Below are 13,060 nucleotides of genomic sequence, written 5' to 3' on the forward strand. Positions count from 1 at the left end.
GTGAATTTAAATGAACTACTTTAAAATGTTGTTCTGAATTACAGTGAAAAATCATCTGTCTTATTTTAATAAAATATCATCAAACTGCAGTGTTTACAGGAAGTTGGTAATAATTGATTGTTCATATTTTCTACAGACCTGCAGGATGGAAACACTGGACTTGCCAATGCTGAAACTCCCATCTATGAATGCTCAGTCATGAGTGGAATCAAACCTTTTCTTCACTTTAGCAACCAAAGGGTTAAGTCTGCAGTTCACACTCCTGTGAAGCTACAGCCTTAGCCCCCTTAGTCTCTGTCAACCCTCTGTCCTTGCAAAAACAAAACAAAGCAAGACAAAACATCCACCCTTCTTTTACAGGCTGGGTGAATTGTCTGTGGACATCTACTAATCCTAAAGTCAGTACCGTTTTTGTCTCAGTACCAAGTCAGTTAAAACTTTTAGTCGTCAGTCCGTCACAGTCCAGTCACATGCATACATCCACACACATTCATACCAGATATTGCTGATAATGGAGTCTCACGCGCAACCTATTCGAGGCTCCATCACCAGCAAGATGACGTCATCATTTTAAAGGAAACAGTTCCTTGTTTGTTTTTTCCTTCTTTGGACTGGATTGACTCGCTGCAATCCTTTTAAGCTCAGGACTTCTCATTCGATCAGTGTCCCATATAAGTGAATTTCTCCCAAGCCCATTATAATCATGGAGAAAAATACTTTGCGACTGTTTTCAGTAAGCGCTTTAAAGTTCAATCTCTCAGGCCTGGATTAAAGAGCTGATTTGTTAAATCAGGAACTCACAAAATACCAAAATATCACCACCGGTGGATCACACCTCTCTGATGTTCTTATCTCAGTGCACTGTAACAAAAGCAAAAACAAACGTAAACAATAAAATACTCATATAGTAACAAATACTGGGGCCCATTGCAAACATGTCCAAGCATAAAACCATCCTTCTCTCTCTTAGAGAAAGAGAACAATCCAAACCTCACTGATAGAATCAACCTAGTGTCAAGCAAAACCCAAAGATCAACCAAAACTTCACCAGAAAGTTTTTCTCCCTCCCGGGACAATATTGTGTAAGCATACAGGTACCGTAACTCCTTTTTGCACTGACAAAAACATGTTGGATTGACTTAATTCAATAGTGGACACTGGTTGCACACAAATGCTTTGCTTTGGCAGAAACGTAAACAACTGAGTCAAATCAACACAACCTTTTCATATTCTCTCCAAAATAAAACTCACCCCGTTAATTCATCATTTTCACTCTGTACCACTGCTCCTTATCAGGCTGTGTGAAGCACAGTAAACAATTCAGTGGAGGCCTTAAGCCATAAACAGACATCACGCACAGACATTGTTTTCACAACCCAACTGCTTTAGACCTTGTCCCCTAAATCTACACAAATGCCCTCTGGGTGGCATGAAATGCATTTAACCAATAAACAATCAATGGGTTCTTGTTGTTGTAACCGACTCCGTATTTGGATGTTTGTGTGCAGCTTTTGTTAGGAAAGCATTCTTCAAATTCAAATTCAAATTCAAATTTTATTTGTCACGTACACAGTCATACACAGTACGATATGTAGTGAAATGCTTGGACAACTGCTCGTGACCTAAAGAGAACAAAAAAGGAAAAGGCTATGAATAAGATAGGAAATAAATATGAAAAATTAAAAAGGGTAAATTTAACTAGGAAGGAATAAAATATAAATTAAGGTTAAAAATGAAATAACTGTACAACACAAATTAGAATGAAGGGTAAATTTAACTGGGAAGAATAAGATAAAGATAAATATATAAATTAAAGTTGAAAATAAAATAACTGTACAACAAAATACACAATATAGAACTATATAAGAATGTATGAAGAAATCTAAATATAAATAAATATATACACAATAACAGCAGCTGTACAAGTATTAACCGGAAATGAAGAATATAGTGACCAGTGTTGTGCAAAACCAAAGTCCAGTTCATTGCATCAGCGTGTGTGTGTGTATCACTCTTCATTGCACAAGCTTGTGAATGTGTGTGTCATTTCTCAGTGAATTGAATCAGCATTTCGATTTGTGCACGTGTGTGTGTGTCATTTCTCACTCAATCAACGAGTGCATATGTGTGTTTCACTTCATTCTGAGTCAGTGCATGTGGATGTGTGTGTTTGTGTGGGTGTTTGTGTTCATCACTTTCCTGTTCTGGTGTTCTGGGTAAACCACGGCCTGAAGCGTGCCCTGGGGTCCTGCCCTCCTCCTTTTCAGTCCGTTTGCATCCGTTGGTGCTGCTGCTCAAAGTTCTGTCCATACTGGTTCTGGCCCCAATTGAGGCAGTGCTTTTCTCCAGTGTCCTGCATCTTCTCCTTGTTCCGCTCCTCCTTAACTTGACCCTTTTGCTTCTGTAGCTCCTTCAGGGCTTGCTCCTGCTGTTGGAGCTTTTTCGTCAGGTTTTTGCGACCTCCTGCTCCAGCAAGCTCCGGCCTGATTTCAAGTCCTGTGTCTGGGACTCCAAGCCTGATGGGTTCGATTATCAGCCAGCTCCTTCTGAGCCATGCTCAGTTCCTGCTCTGATGCCTTGAGCTCTTACTGAGGGCAGAAACCTCAGAGTCTTTTCCGTACAAGTCAGATTGAAGTCCATTGATGTTTCCCTTGCTTTGCTCCACGGCCTTCTACAGCTCTGCTGTTCGGCTCTTCTCAGAGGTCAGCTCCTGGCCAAGCCCCGACACCTGTGCCTTCAGCTTATTTTCTCCTGGTGCTTTTGTTCATTCCGAGGTGCCTCCTGACCTCAGTTACTCCTCCTGTCTCTGGCACGCCCTTTTTGCTGCCCGATCATCCGTGTTGGTCCGTCACTGTCCTGCACAGTTTTAATGCAGAGTTGTTAAGGTCAGCATTGTCTTGCTCGGCCTCACTTTTCCTCCGGGCTTAATGGGCGTCTCGTCACAGCTCTGTCAGCTGAAGCTGTCTGGAAATCTCCCCCGTGTAGTGAAACGGGCCTTGGATTTAACGCTCTCCGTCTCCGCTGCATGAGATCGTTTTCCTGCAGCACTGTTGACATTTTCAGGTTGTTGTTGTGGGTCCAGCTGCTGTAGCATTTGGTCAGGGTCACATTAAGGAAGAAGACATTAGAGGTTACTTTGGGCAGTCACAACAAAATGAGATTTCAAAGTAAGAGCCTTGCAATCCCCAACAGATTGAAAACAAAGAAAGAAAGAAACTTACCTGACATGGATCTCCTTGTGACAAATCCAACATGTGGAAGAGGAAGCCGAGTTCACAAGCCAAACAAAACTCCTTGTGGCACAAATGATTCTGAACAAGGCAGCGAACTGGCTCCAGGAAGTATAACACCTAAGATGCAAACATAAAAGACCCATGGAACATTTGACAAATTGTCTCATATTAAAAATTAAATGTACACATTGTGAATCTTCAGCTTCTTACCTGGATCATGCAGTTACAGTAGGCGTTGGGAATCTGCGGCTCCAGGCCAGCAAACAACGTCCCAAACTTTATGGACGAGATGATAAGTAATGGATATGCAAAGCAAATACCTTCACAGCAGCTGTCTTGCGAAAATGGAAAGAAGTGGTACATTCCTCATCACGCAGTTTACCATCCCAGAAAACGATCCATAAGAATTGTATTTGACTGTGGGGCATCATTCCAGGGGACATCATTAAACAAGCAGCTCTTACAAGGTCCTAATCTCACAAGCACATTGCTTGGGGTTTTGCTTAGATTTCGACAGGATCCAGTCGCATTTATGGGTGACATAAAGGCAATGTTTTATCAAGTTAAAGTTGCCAAAGAAGACAGAGACTTTCTGCGTTTTTTATGGTGGCCAGATGGAGATCTGAGCAAGGACATAATTGAGTTTCGCATGACTGTTCATCTGTTCGGTGCAGTATCTTCCCCTAGCTGCGCCAGTTTCGCTTTGAGAAAAACAGCTGAGGACAATAAGACTGAATTCCTAGACAAGGTATGTGAAACGCTGAAAGAGAACTTCTATGTGGACGACTGTTTAAAGAGTGTGGCCTCCACCTCAGATGCTGTCGATTTGGTCAAAGATCTTTCAGCACAGTCAAAGGGGAGGATTTACACTGACCAAGTGGGTCAGTAACAATCGCACCCTGTTGCAAAGTATCTCTGAGGAGCAAAGGGCTAAAGACTTGAAAGAATTAAATCTTGACAGAGACAAACTTCCGGTAGAAAGAGCTCTGGGCTTGCAGTGGTGCGTGGAAACTGATACATTCAACTTCAAAATGGATATCCCTCAAAAATCCTGTACTAGGCGTGGAATGTTATCAATATCAAGTTCCATTTACGATCCATTGGGATTTCTTGCACCAGTCCTGCTGCCTGCCAAAGGAATGCAGCAGGAGCTTTGCAAAAGGAAACTGGGATGGGATGAACCAATACCCCAAACCATGTTGCAAAAGTGGAAAGGTTGGCTCAGTGATTTGCAAATGCTTTCCCATTTCAAGGTTAAAAGGTGTATACAACCAAGAGAGTTTGGACCTCTCTCACATGCACAGCTACACCATTTTTCAGATGCTGGTGAATCTGGATATGGAACCGTGTCATATCTGCGCATGCAAGATAATAGGAAATCCATCCACGTCGCGTTCTTGATGGGCAAGGCAAGAGTAACACCTCTAAAACCTGTCACTATTCCACGTCTGGAACTAACAGCTGCTGTAGTTGCCGTCCGAGTGGATCTCATGTTAAGGGCTCAGTTGAGAATGAAACTCGAGCAATCTATATTTTTGGACAGATAGTACATCTGTATTAAAATATATAATGAATGAGGATAAACGATTCCTTACCTTTGTGGCAAACAGAGTCTCATTCATTACAACTGCAACTAAACAATCACAATGGAGATATGTAAGCTCGAAGAAAAACCCAGCAGATGATGCTACAAGAGGGCTCAAGGCTGGGAACGTTGTTCATAGCAGCCGCTGGATCGAAGGACCAAGCTTTCTGCAGAAGCCGGAAAGTGATTGGCCAACCAATTTAATGGAATGCTCCTTAGAACCAGAGGACCCTGAAGTCAAAGGTGAGGCCACAGTAAATGTTACTCAGGTAAAAGACTTGCTAGATGCTACATGTCAATTGATGGTGTACTTCTCAGACTGGAGAAGGCTCAAGGTTGCTGTTGCTTGGTTCCTTAGACTGAAGGAAATCCTTCGTTCAATGAGAAATAAGAAAAAAAGACCGCAACCTTACTCAGATAACCCAATTTGTAAAGGTACTACAAAGGAGAAAGTAAAGAAAACGCAACTGTACAGACTATCTTCAAAGGATCTTCTGGAAGCTGAGCTTGCCATTATTAGATTTTGCCAGCAACAACGATTTGGAGAGGAGGTTGCTACGTTGTCAAGTGGGAAAGGTTCTGTGAGCAGGCACAGTTCAATTTATAGATTAGATCCTTATCTTGACGATAAAGGCCTCTTAAGAGTTGGGGGACGACTGACAAAGGGCTCCTTACCAGAAGAAATAAAGCATCCCTTTGTTCTTGCAAAGGATCAACATGTAGCAAGTCTCATCCTAAAGCACATTCATCAACAGCTTGGTCATAGCGGTCGTAACCACACCTTATCCACACTAAGGAGAAGATACTGGATCACAAAGGCCAACTCAGCTGTAAGGAAGGTTATCGCAGAATGTAATTTTTGCAGGAAATATCATGGAAAAGCCTTGGAGCAAAAGATGGCAGATTTACTCAAGGAAAGAATCTTGCCAGATAACCCACCATTCACCAATGTCGGGGTTGATTACTTCGGACCTATTGAAGTGAAAAGAGGACGAGGTACAGCTAAACGCTATGGAGTCATTTTCACCTGTTTAGCCAGCCGAGCAGTGCACTTGGAAGTGGCTAGCTCTCTAAACACAGATGCCTGCATTAATGCTTTGCGTCGTTTTGTGAGTCGAAGAGGTCAAGTCGCTCACATCCAATCGGACAATGGAACCAACTTTGTCGGAGCAGACAGAGAGTTAAGGGAGGCTCTTGAATCGCTGAAACATACCCAAATAGCGGATGCTTTGCGACACATTGGAATAAGATGGAGTTTTAATCCGCCTGGAGCATCACATCATGGTGGAATTTGGGAACGGATAATTCGTATGATCAGAAAGATTCTGAGATCCGTTCTTCAGCAACAACAGTTGGACGACGATGGCTTAAATACGGTTCTATGTGAAATTGAAGCAATTTTAAATGACAGACCCATCACAAAGCTTTCTGATGATCCAAAAGACCTAGAGCCACTTACACCAAATCACATCCTCCTGATGAAAGGAAAACCATCTTTACCACCCGGACTATTTGACCCTCAGGATATGTATCTGAAGAGAAGATGGAAACAGGCTCAGTACATCTCAGACCTTTTTTGGAAACGATGGATACGCGAATACCTGCCTTTGTTACAGGAGAGACAAAAATGGAACCAAAAGAAGAAGAATCTAAAACCTGGAGATATAGTCATTATAATGGATTCTTCTGCACCGCGTGGTTCCTGGCCACTTGGAAGAGTTCTGGAAGCCATTTGTGACAAAAAAGGACTCGTGCGATCTGCACGTTTAAAAACAAAGACTAATATTCTGGAAAGACCTGTAACCAAACTTTGCTTGTTACATGAGACTGTAATCTAAAAGTGTGTTACTTATGTTTATTTATGTGAATGTATAGGTCTAAAGTAGACTGTATTAGTGGCTCCTTATTTTCTTTGTGATTAGAATTGCCATGTCTGATAGCCATTTCAATTAGGGGCCGGGGTGTAGGAGCCATTCTTGGGTTAATACCTTATGTGGTCACTAGAGGTTACCTTTTTCTGTTTTGATTATGTAATGTAAAGGTATTTAAGGTAGACGCACGTAATCGGCGTCAGGTGTGTCATTGAGAAGGCAAACAGTTTGTGACCGTTGCGCTGTTATGCTATGTCGATACGGAATAAAGACCAAAAATGACAAGATACATACTGCTGGATTTATTGGACTGTGAACATTCATGCATACCAGTGACATCGCGTCACCCCCGTTAACGACCACCTCAGTGGCTTCAAGCGTAGGCTTAGCCTCTACACCAAGGAAACTTAAAAACTCCTGAAGACGCCTGGAGACGGAAGAAGCCCCCCCACTCGGAGAAGGAACACCGCTGCGCCTTTTTCTTTTATCAAATCAAATCAAATCACTTTTATTGTCACATCACATGTGCAGGTACATTGGTACAGTACATGTGAGTGAAATTCTTGTGTGCGAGCTTCACAAGCAACAGAGTTGTGCAAATACAATAACGTAAACAAAGCAAAATACAAGGATGGCTAATCTGAAACTAATAAATATATGTACAATATATAATAGTATATGCATTTCTGGATGTGTATACTAAATGTTTTTCTGTGTGTGTGTGTGTGTGTGTGTGTGTATACACATTTTTACAAATTAAATAGAGTAAAAATAAAATAAAATATATAAAAATATACAGAGTTGAGACATGTGCAAAACAGTGGCATTACTGTACAGTGTGTAGTGCATAATGTTGAAGTTCCAGTAGTGAAGCTGAGGTGTCTATGACGTGTTTTAACTTCCCGTTCAGTGTTCTCGTTTCTAAACACTACTTTACCCAGAGTTTGTACAAGGCTTCATTCTCACCCCCGAACAGTTAATAAGGTGATAACGAGCAAAAGAAGTTGATAGAAAAGTTAACATCATTTTATCCGTTAGTAAAAATCAGTGTGTTTGGACTCGCTGGCTGATATTTTAGGGAATCGAGCTCATTCGTTCCCTTGCAGAGAGCTCAGTGTGGTATCATTCATCAGTTCGAGCAGCCAGTTTGGTTCTAAAGAACATGCAGCTGACTGAATGAGGCGTTTCATGATATTTAACCCACCGACAGCATAAAACAGAGTCGTTAGCTGATGAGCAGACTCTGGATTTTCTGTTGTTTGAGACTCGGTCATAGCAGCGTTTCATGTTAAAGTAAAACATGTTAGACTGGACTGACCTTGACCTTTGAGAGGTCAAACTGAAGGAAGCCTTTGTGTTTTACCTTCATTTTTCTGTTTATGAACAAAGACACGAGTCTGCAGAACATATCGTCGATCAGGCCTCTGTTCCCTAGATTTAGACACATTTCACACCCCTTCAGTGAGTCTTGATCATTTCAGCTGTGTTCTGAAATGAGAAACTGAACCCTTGAACACATCAGGGAACTGTTCACAGAGGTCCCAGAGACCTCTATAGGGCCAGAAGTCTTTTACAGACGCAGGGGTCGCCCCCTGGTGGCCTGTAAATGGAGTACAGTTTTTTTGTTTTGTTGCTTCACTTTTCCAACCTGGCAGCTGTGTCAATGTTCTGATGTCTGTGGTCCTTTTTGGCAGTGACGTCATTCCCGAGTTTGTGCATTCCAGCAGGAAAGTCAGAAAAGCAAAGTAAGATGGGATTTATTTTAGCTGCAGCACGTTCATTGATAGAATGTGGTAAGTGCTTAGCATGTGGCTTATATCATGAGTCACAAATACAGGTGAGTGACAGAGCAGATTATGTTTATGTTCTCTGTCACCATCTTGGATTGTTGAGGCTGCCTGCTCTGACTTTCCAAGAAGGAAATACTAGTTGAGGGGGAGTTCCAGATGAAAATTACTACTGGGAGCTCAGGAATTCCGACTTCCGACTCAATCTGGAATGCACCGTAAGCCAAGGGCCAACAAGACAACAGCAGATATTTTGACGTCGCCCCCTGGTGACAGGACAAGGTTACAGCACCATTGTACAACCACACCGCTGCCTTCAGTGACCTTGCTTTTTAGGTGTAACCACTTTTCTGTATCTCTGTTGACACTTAATCGCAAAAAAAAATGTTGTTTGAAGTCAAAATACAAAGAAATTGTGAGCAGTAATCGGCAAAAATAGTCTGATAATTATGGGGCGCCGTTTGTAAACTGAAACATGCTGAAATTAACGGCAACATTTTTCCACATTTAGCTCAAAACCTTACAAAAACATGTTTTTTCGAGTAATTTTTTACAACATTTAGTAAAATATTTGTAACTTTTCATCAAATGTTAAATATTAAATCTAAATGTTAAATATTAAATCTAAATATTATATTTAAATCTAAATGTTAAATGTTAAACCTAAATGTTTAGGCTAATATGCAAATTTATTGTACGAATCAACGGAAATACCAAAATAAAAGCTTCCCGAAAACCTCCGGTGCAAAATTGTGTCTGTTCTCACCCCTCATTTCTCCCCGCCATGTGCTGCTTCACTTCTTGCCTACGAGCATGTCCAGCGATTTTGCTGGACATGCTTGAGGATTTTGTTTAAGTGTGGTAATGAGATGATGATTCTTTTTTCTGTATAGCTGAACAGGCTCTTGAGATCCTACATGTGCTGCCATCACTGTTCCCATCTACCTCTGCTCCTCCAAAGAGGGCACGGGATGCGAGTGAGGCTCTGGTGCATGTCCTTGAGGTGAGTTGTGTAAAATGTAGTAGTTGTTTTTTGTTTTTGTTCTTTTTGGGACAACAGTATTAAAAAATGCTTCTGATGAGTGCCAAAGTATTTTATATTCACATATTATATGTTCTAAGCCTTCAAAAGGCACCTAAAACACATTTTTGGAATGAGGGTTCTCACAGGTTAGATCTCTGTGACCAGTAAATACAAACATGGATGCATTACGTGGTAGCACATTTTTATCACCTCAATGATACCTAATTAAATGTAGCCTTGGTTTTCTGTTTTTCAGGAAGGCTAGACAGATGTGAACAGTAATTCCATCGAGAATAATTAAAAGTAGCAATTTCAGATGTGTTTTCTCAGAACCTCAACTTTTGTTGTAATTTAGCTTTAGTTATGTGTTTGAAACAAAAGTGCATCATCCTTACAAAAGTATGTCTGTGTTATGTGTTAAAGGACCAAGAAGACCCTAATACCTATCTGATGAAACGTCCTCTCTCCTGCCCAGTCCTGATTGTGAGTCCATCCAACTGCATCCTAGCGGTAGGAGATGTGCCAATAACCACATTTCCAAAAGACTTGGTTACCGAGGGTGCTTTATACCTTATGGCCTACTATTACACCCTTCACCTTACATACCCAAAGTGTGTAGCCACTCTGCTTTCCGTCATACAGACGGAGGTTCTCTTGGACAAAATCCATGAGAGAGATCTCACATCATCTTACAAGAAGAGCATGGCTGAGTGGACTGCTTTTATTGGCCAGTAAAGCCAATATGGTCAGATGGACTATAGGAAAGGACTTCCTCTCTCCTTCCACGGCTACTACAGTCCATGTTGGTTGTGATTGATTTTTGTTTGTAATTTGGCCAGGTTAGCCCAGTGTTATAATTAAGGGTGCACGATAATATTGGCTAACATGCCGACATTTTGTGTTTGGTTTGTGCAGTGCAGAGACAGCCTCGCTTTTAGTTAATTTTAAGATTTTTTTTTTTTTTAATCTTGAGTTTAGACAGAAGACTATTCAGAAAATAGGCTCTACTGTGAAAGAGTAAATTGACTAAGCTGAGACTGACTAGTTTGGTATAAAAGTAAGAATTGCTTTATTGGGTATTGGCTAGTACAACTGTAAAATATTGGATACATCCTTACTCAAACCTATAGACTGTTACCAGACAGAACCGCAGCTGAAATAACAAGGGAGAGTGAAAACTTCCCTTTATTCTTATGGTGTTTACCTAGCAAGAGTTGAAAAGTCCGACATGCGGCTTATTGTGATCTGGTCACCCTGTGTGCATGTCTGGTATGGCTGCTCAGCAGCCATACATTACAGGGAATGAAAAAATCTTTTCAATTTGTTATTGTTGCAATTGCATTCTCTTAATAAAACCCAGTATCTACAGTGCAGGCTCTCCTACTGAAAGTTTTTGAGATACATACATAAAATGTCCAGTTCACCAGCAGTTTAATGCTCTAAAGATTTATTTCAGTCCTTCATGTTCGAGACTCAGATGTTGACACATGGCAGTACTGCACTTTAAAGATTTTACGTGGACTCTGCTGACTCCATTGCTAATTTCAGAACATTTTCAAGTGGCAGGAAGTCACGAGGAAAGGTGTACTCAGTCAGGTTGGAAAGTCCGGACATCACACAGCAGCTCAAGTCTGTGCGGAAAATATCCATGTCGCACGCCTCATACCACTCATTGGTTAAAGCGGTGTAGTACTCGACGTCCGAAGTGGTGGTGAAGCCGTTGAAACCCCCGACGACAAAGAGGCGATCATCAATTACCTCAATGCCAAAGTTGCTGCGGGGGGTCAGCATAGAGAACACGAGGTTCCACGTGTTGGTATGCGGGTTGTAAGCCTCAGCGGTGCGCAGATAGTTGTTTCCATCGAAGCCACCAACCTAAAAGTAAATACGTGGCTCAAATGATTGAATGTAAGTGTAACCAGCTTCACCGTACCCCTGTAAGAAAATGCACCTGCTATATGTCTTTAGCTGCTTTTGCACAGATACTCCAGAAAGTGACGGAAGAATTAAGTTGCAATATTGTCCAAAGTTGCCCTTAATATGTAGCAGATACAAGGAAATTGTTTACCTTAGGTGTGATCTGACTACTGGAAATACTCTGATTGGTTTAGGGTTTTACCTGGATAAAGCGAACAGCTACCTGACATATTCTCATGCTGTTATATGGAGTTTACACATAAAAGTTGTTTAAAAAAGGCCCATTAACGTCCCAGTATTTGCATTTTCACAGGCCCGCATTTGTTGGGAATGTCTAGAAAAGATCAGGGTGCAGTGGTGTGTGAAAATGACTTCTGAATTAAAAGGAGAAAGTAAAATAAAGTAGAAGCCAGCTGTTGTGGAAGTCTGTATGAGACCTTTTTTCACTCAAGCCTCAACTACAGCTATTAAAGTGCTGTTGTCTATTACACCACGCTATTATCAACAAAGATGAATAGCCCTCGACAAAAAGTATTTGTGTTTTCAGTATAAATGTCTTCACAGCTCTTTTGCCTTTAGTCCAAAAAGGAACATTGAGTTCCAGTCCTTTCTTCCGTGTTTTGGATTTTGCATGTGTTTTGGATTTTGTATGTGTTTTGGAGTTTGCACGTGTTTTGGAGTTTGCGTGTGTTTTGGATTTTGTATGTGTTTTGGAGTTTGCACGTGTTTTGAATTTTGTACGTGTTTTGGATTTTGCACGTGTTTTGGATTTTGTATGTGTTTTGAATTTTGTACGTGTTTTGGATTTTGCACGTGTTTTGGATTTTGTATGTGTTTTGGAGTTTACATGTGTTTTGAATTTTGTACGTGTTTTGGATTTTGCATGTGTTTTGGAGTTTGCACGTGTTTTGAATTTTGTACGTGTTTTGGATTTTGCACGTGTTTTCAATCAATCAATCAATCAATCTTTATTTATAAAGCACTTTTCATACAGAGAAAATGTAGCACAAAGTGCTTTACATAGTTAAAAGCAGCCCACCCCACCCTCCAACTCACTCCCCACACTCTCAATACACATATATCCCCCCACCCACACACACATACACACACGCGCACACTTAAAGAGTAAAAATTGGGCTGGGCTCGCATGAGCCAAGTGAGGAAACACTATAACAGGGAGCCGTCTGCACCGGGAGCCGGTCACAGACCGCAGCCTCCAGGCTGGGCACACAGCAGGAGGGAGGCAAAGGAGCCCCCCAGCCAGGCTGAGAGGACCCCAGAGACCCAGCAGCCACGGTCAATAACAGCCCCGGTGCAGAGAGCGCCCTCCAAGGAAACACTGGAGATATGACGCAATACAATATATATAGGGTAAAATGATAAAATAAATAAGAACAGGATACAATATAAATATAAATAGAATAAGAAGATTAAAAAACGAATAAGAATAAAATCAAACAAATATTAGGTAAATCCTAAATTAATAATAGAATAACAGGATAGAATAAATAAGCATAAAATAAATAAACGCTAAGTAAAAGCTAAATTAAAAAGGTGGGTCTTGAGCCTGTTCTTAAAAACATGTACGTTCTCTGCGGCCCTGAGCTCCTCCGGCAGGCTGTTCCACAGACGAGGACCATACC

This window comes from Aulonocara sp. 'chitande type north' Nkhata Bay, linkage group LG20, assembly GCF_057382095.1.
Source record: "Aulonocara sp. 'chitande type north' Nkhata Bay isolate Kocher_YH1m ecotype deep benthic linkage group LG20, A_spYH_male_GT1.1, whole genome shotgun sequence".
NCBI lineage: Eukaryota > Metazoa > Chordata > Actinopteri > Cichliformes > Cichlidae > Aulonocara > Aulonocara sp. 'chitande type north' Nkhata Bay.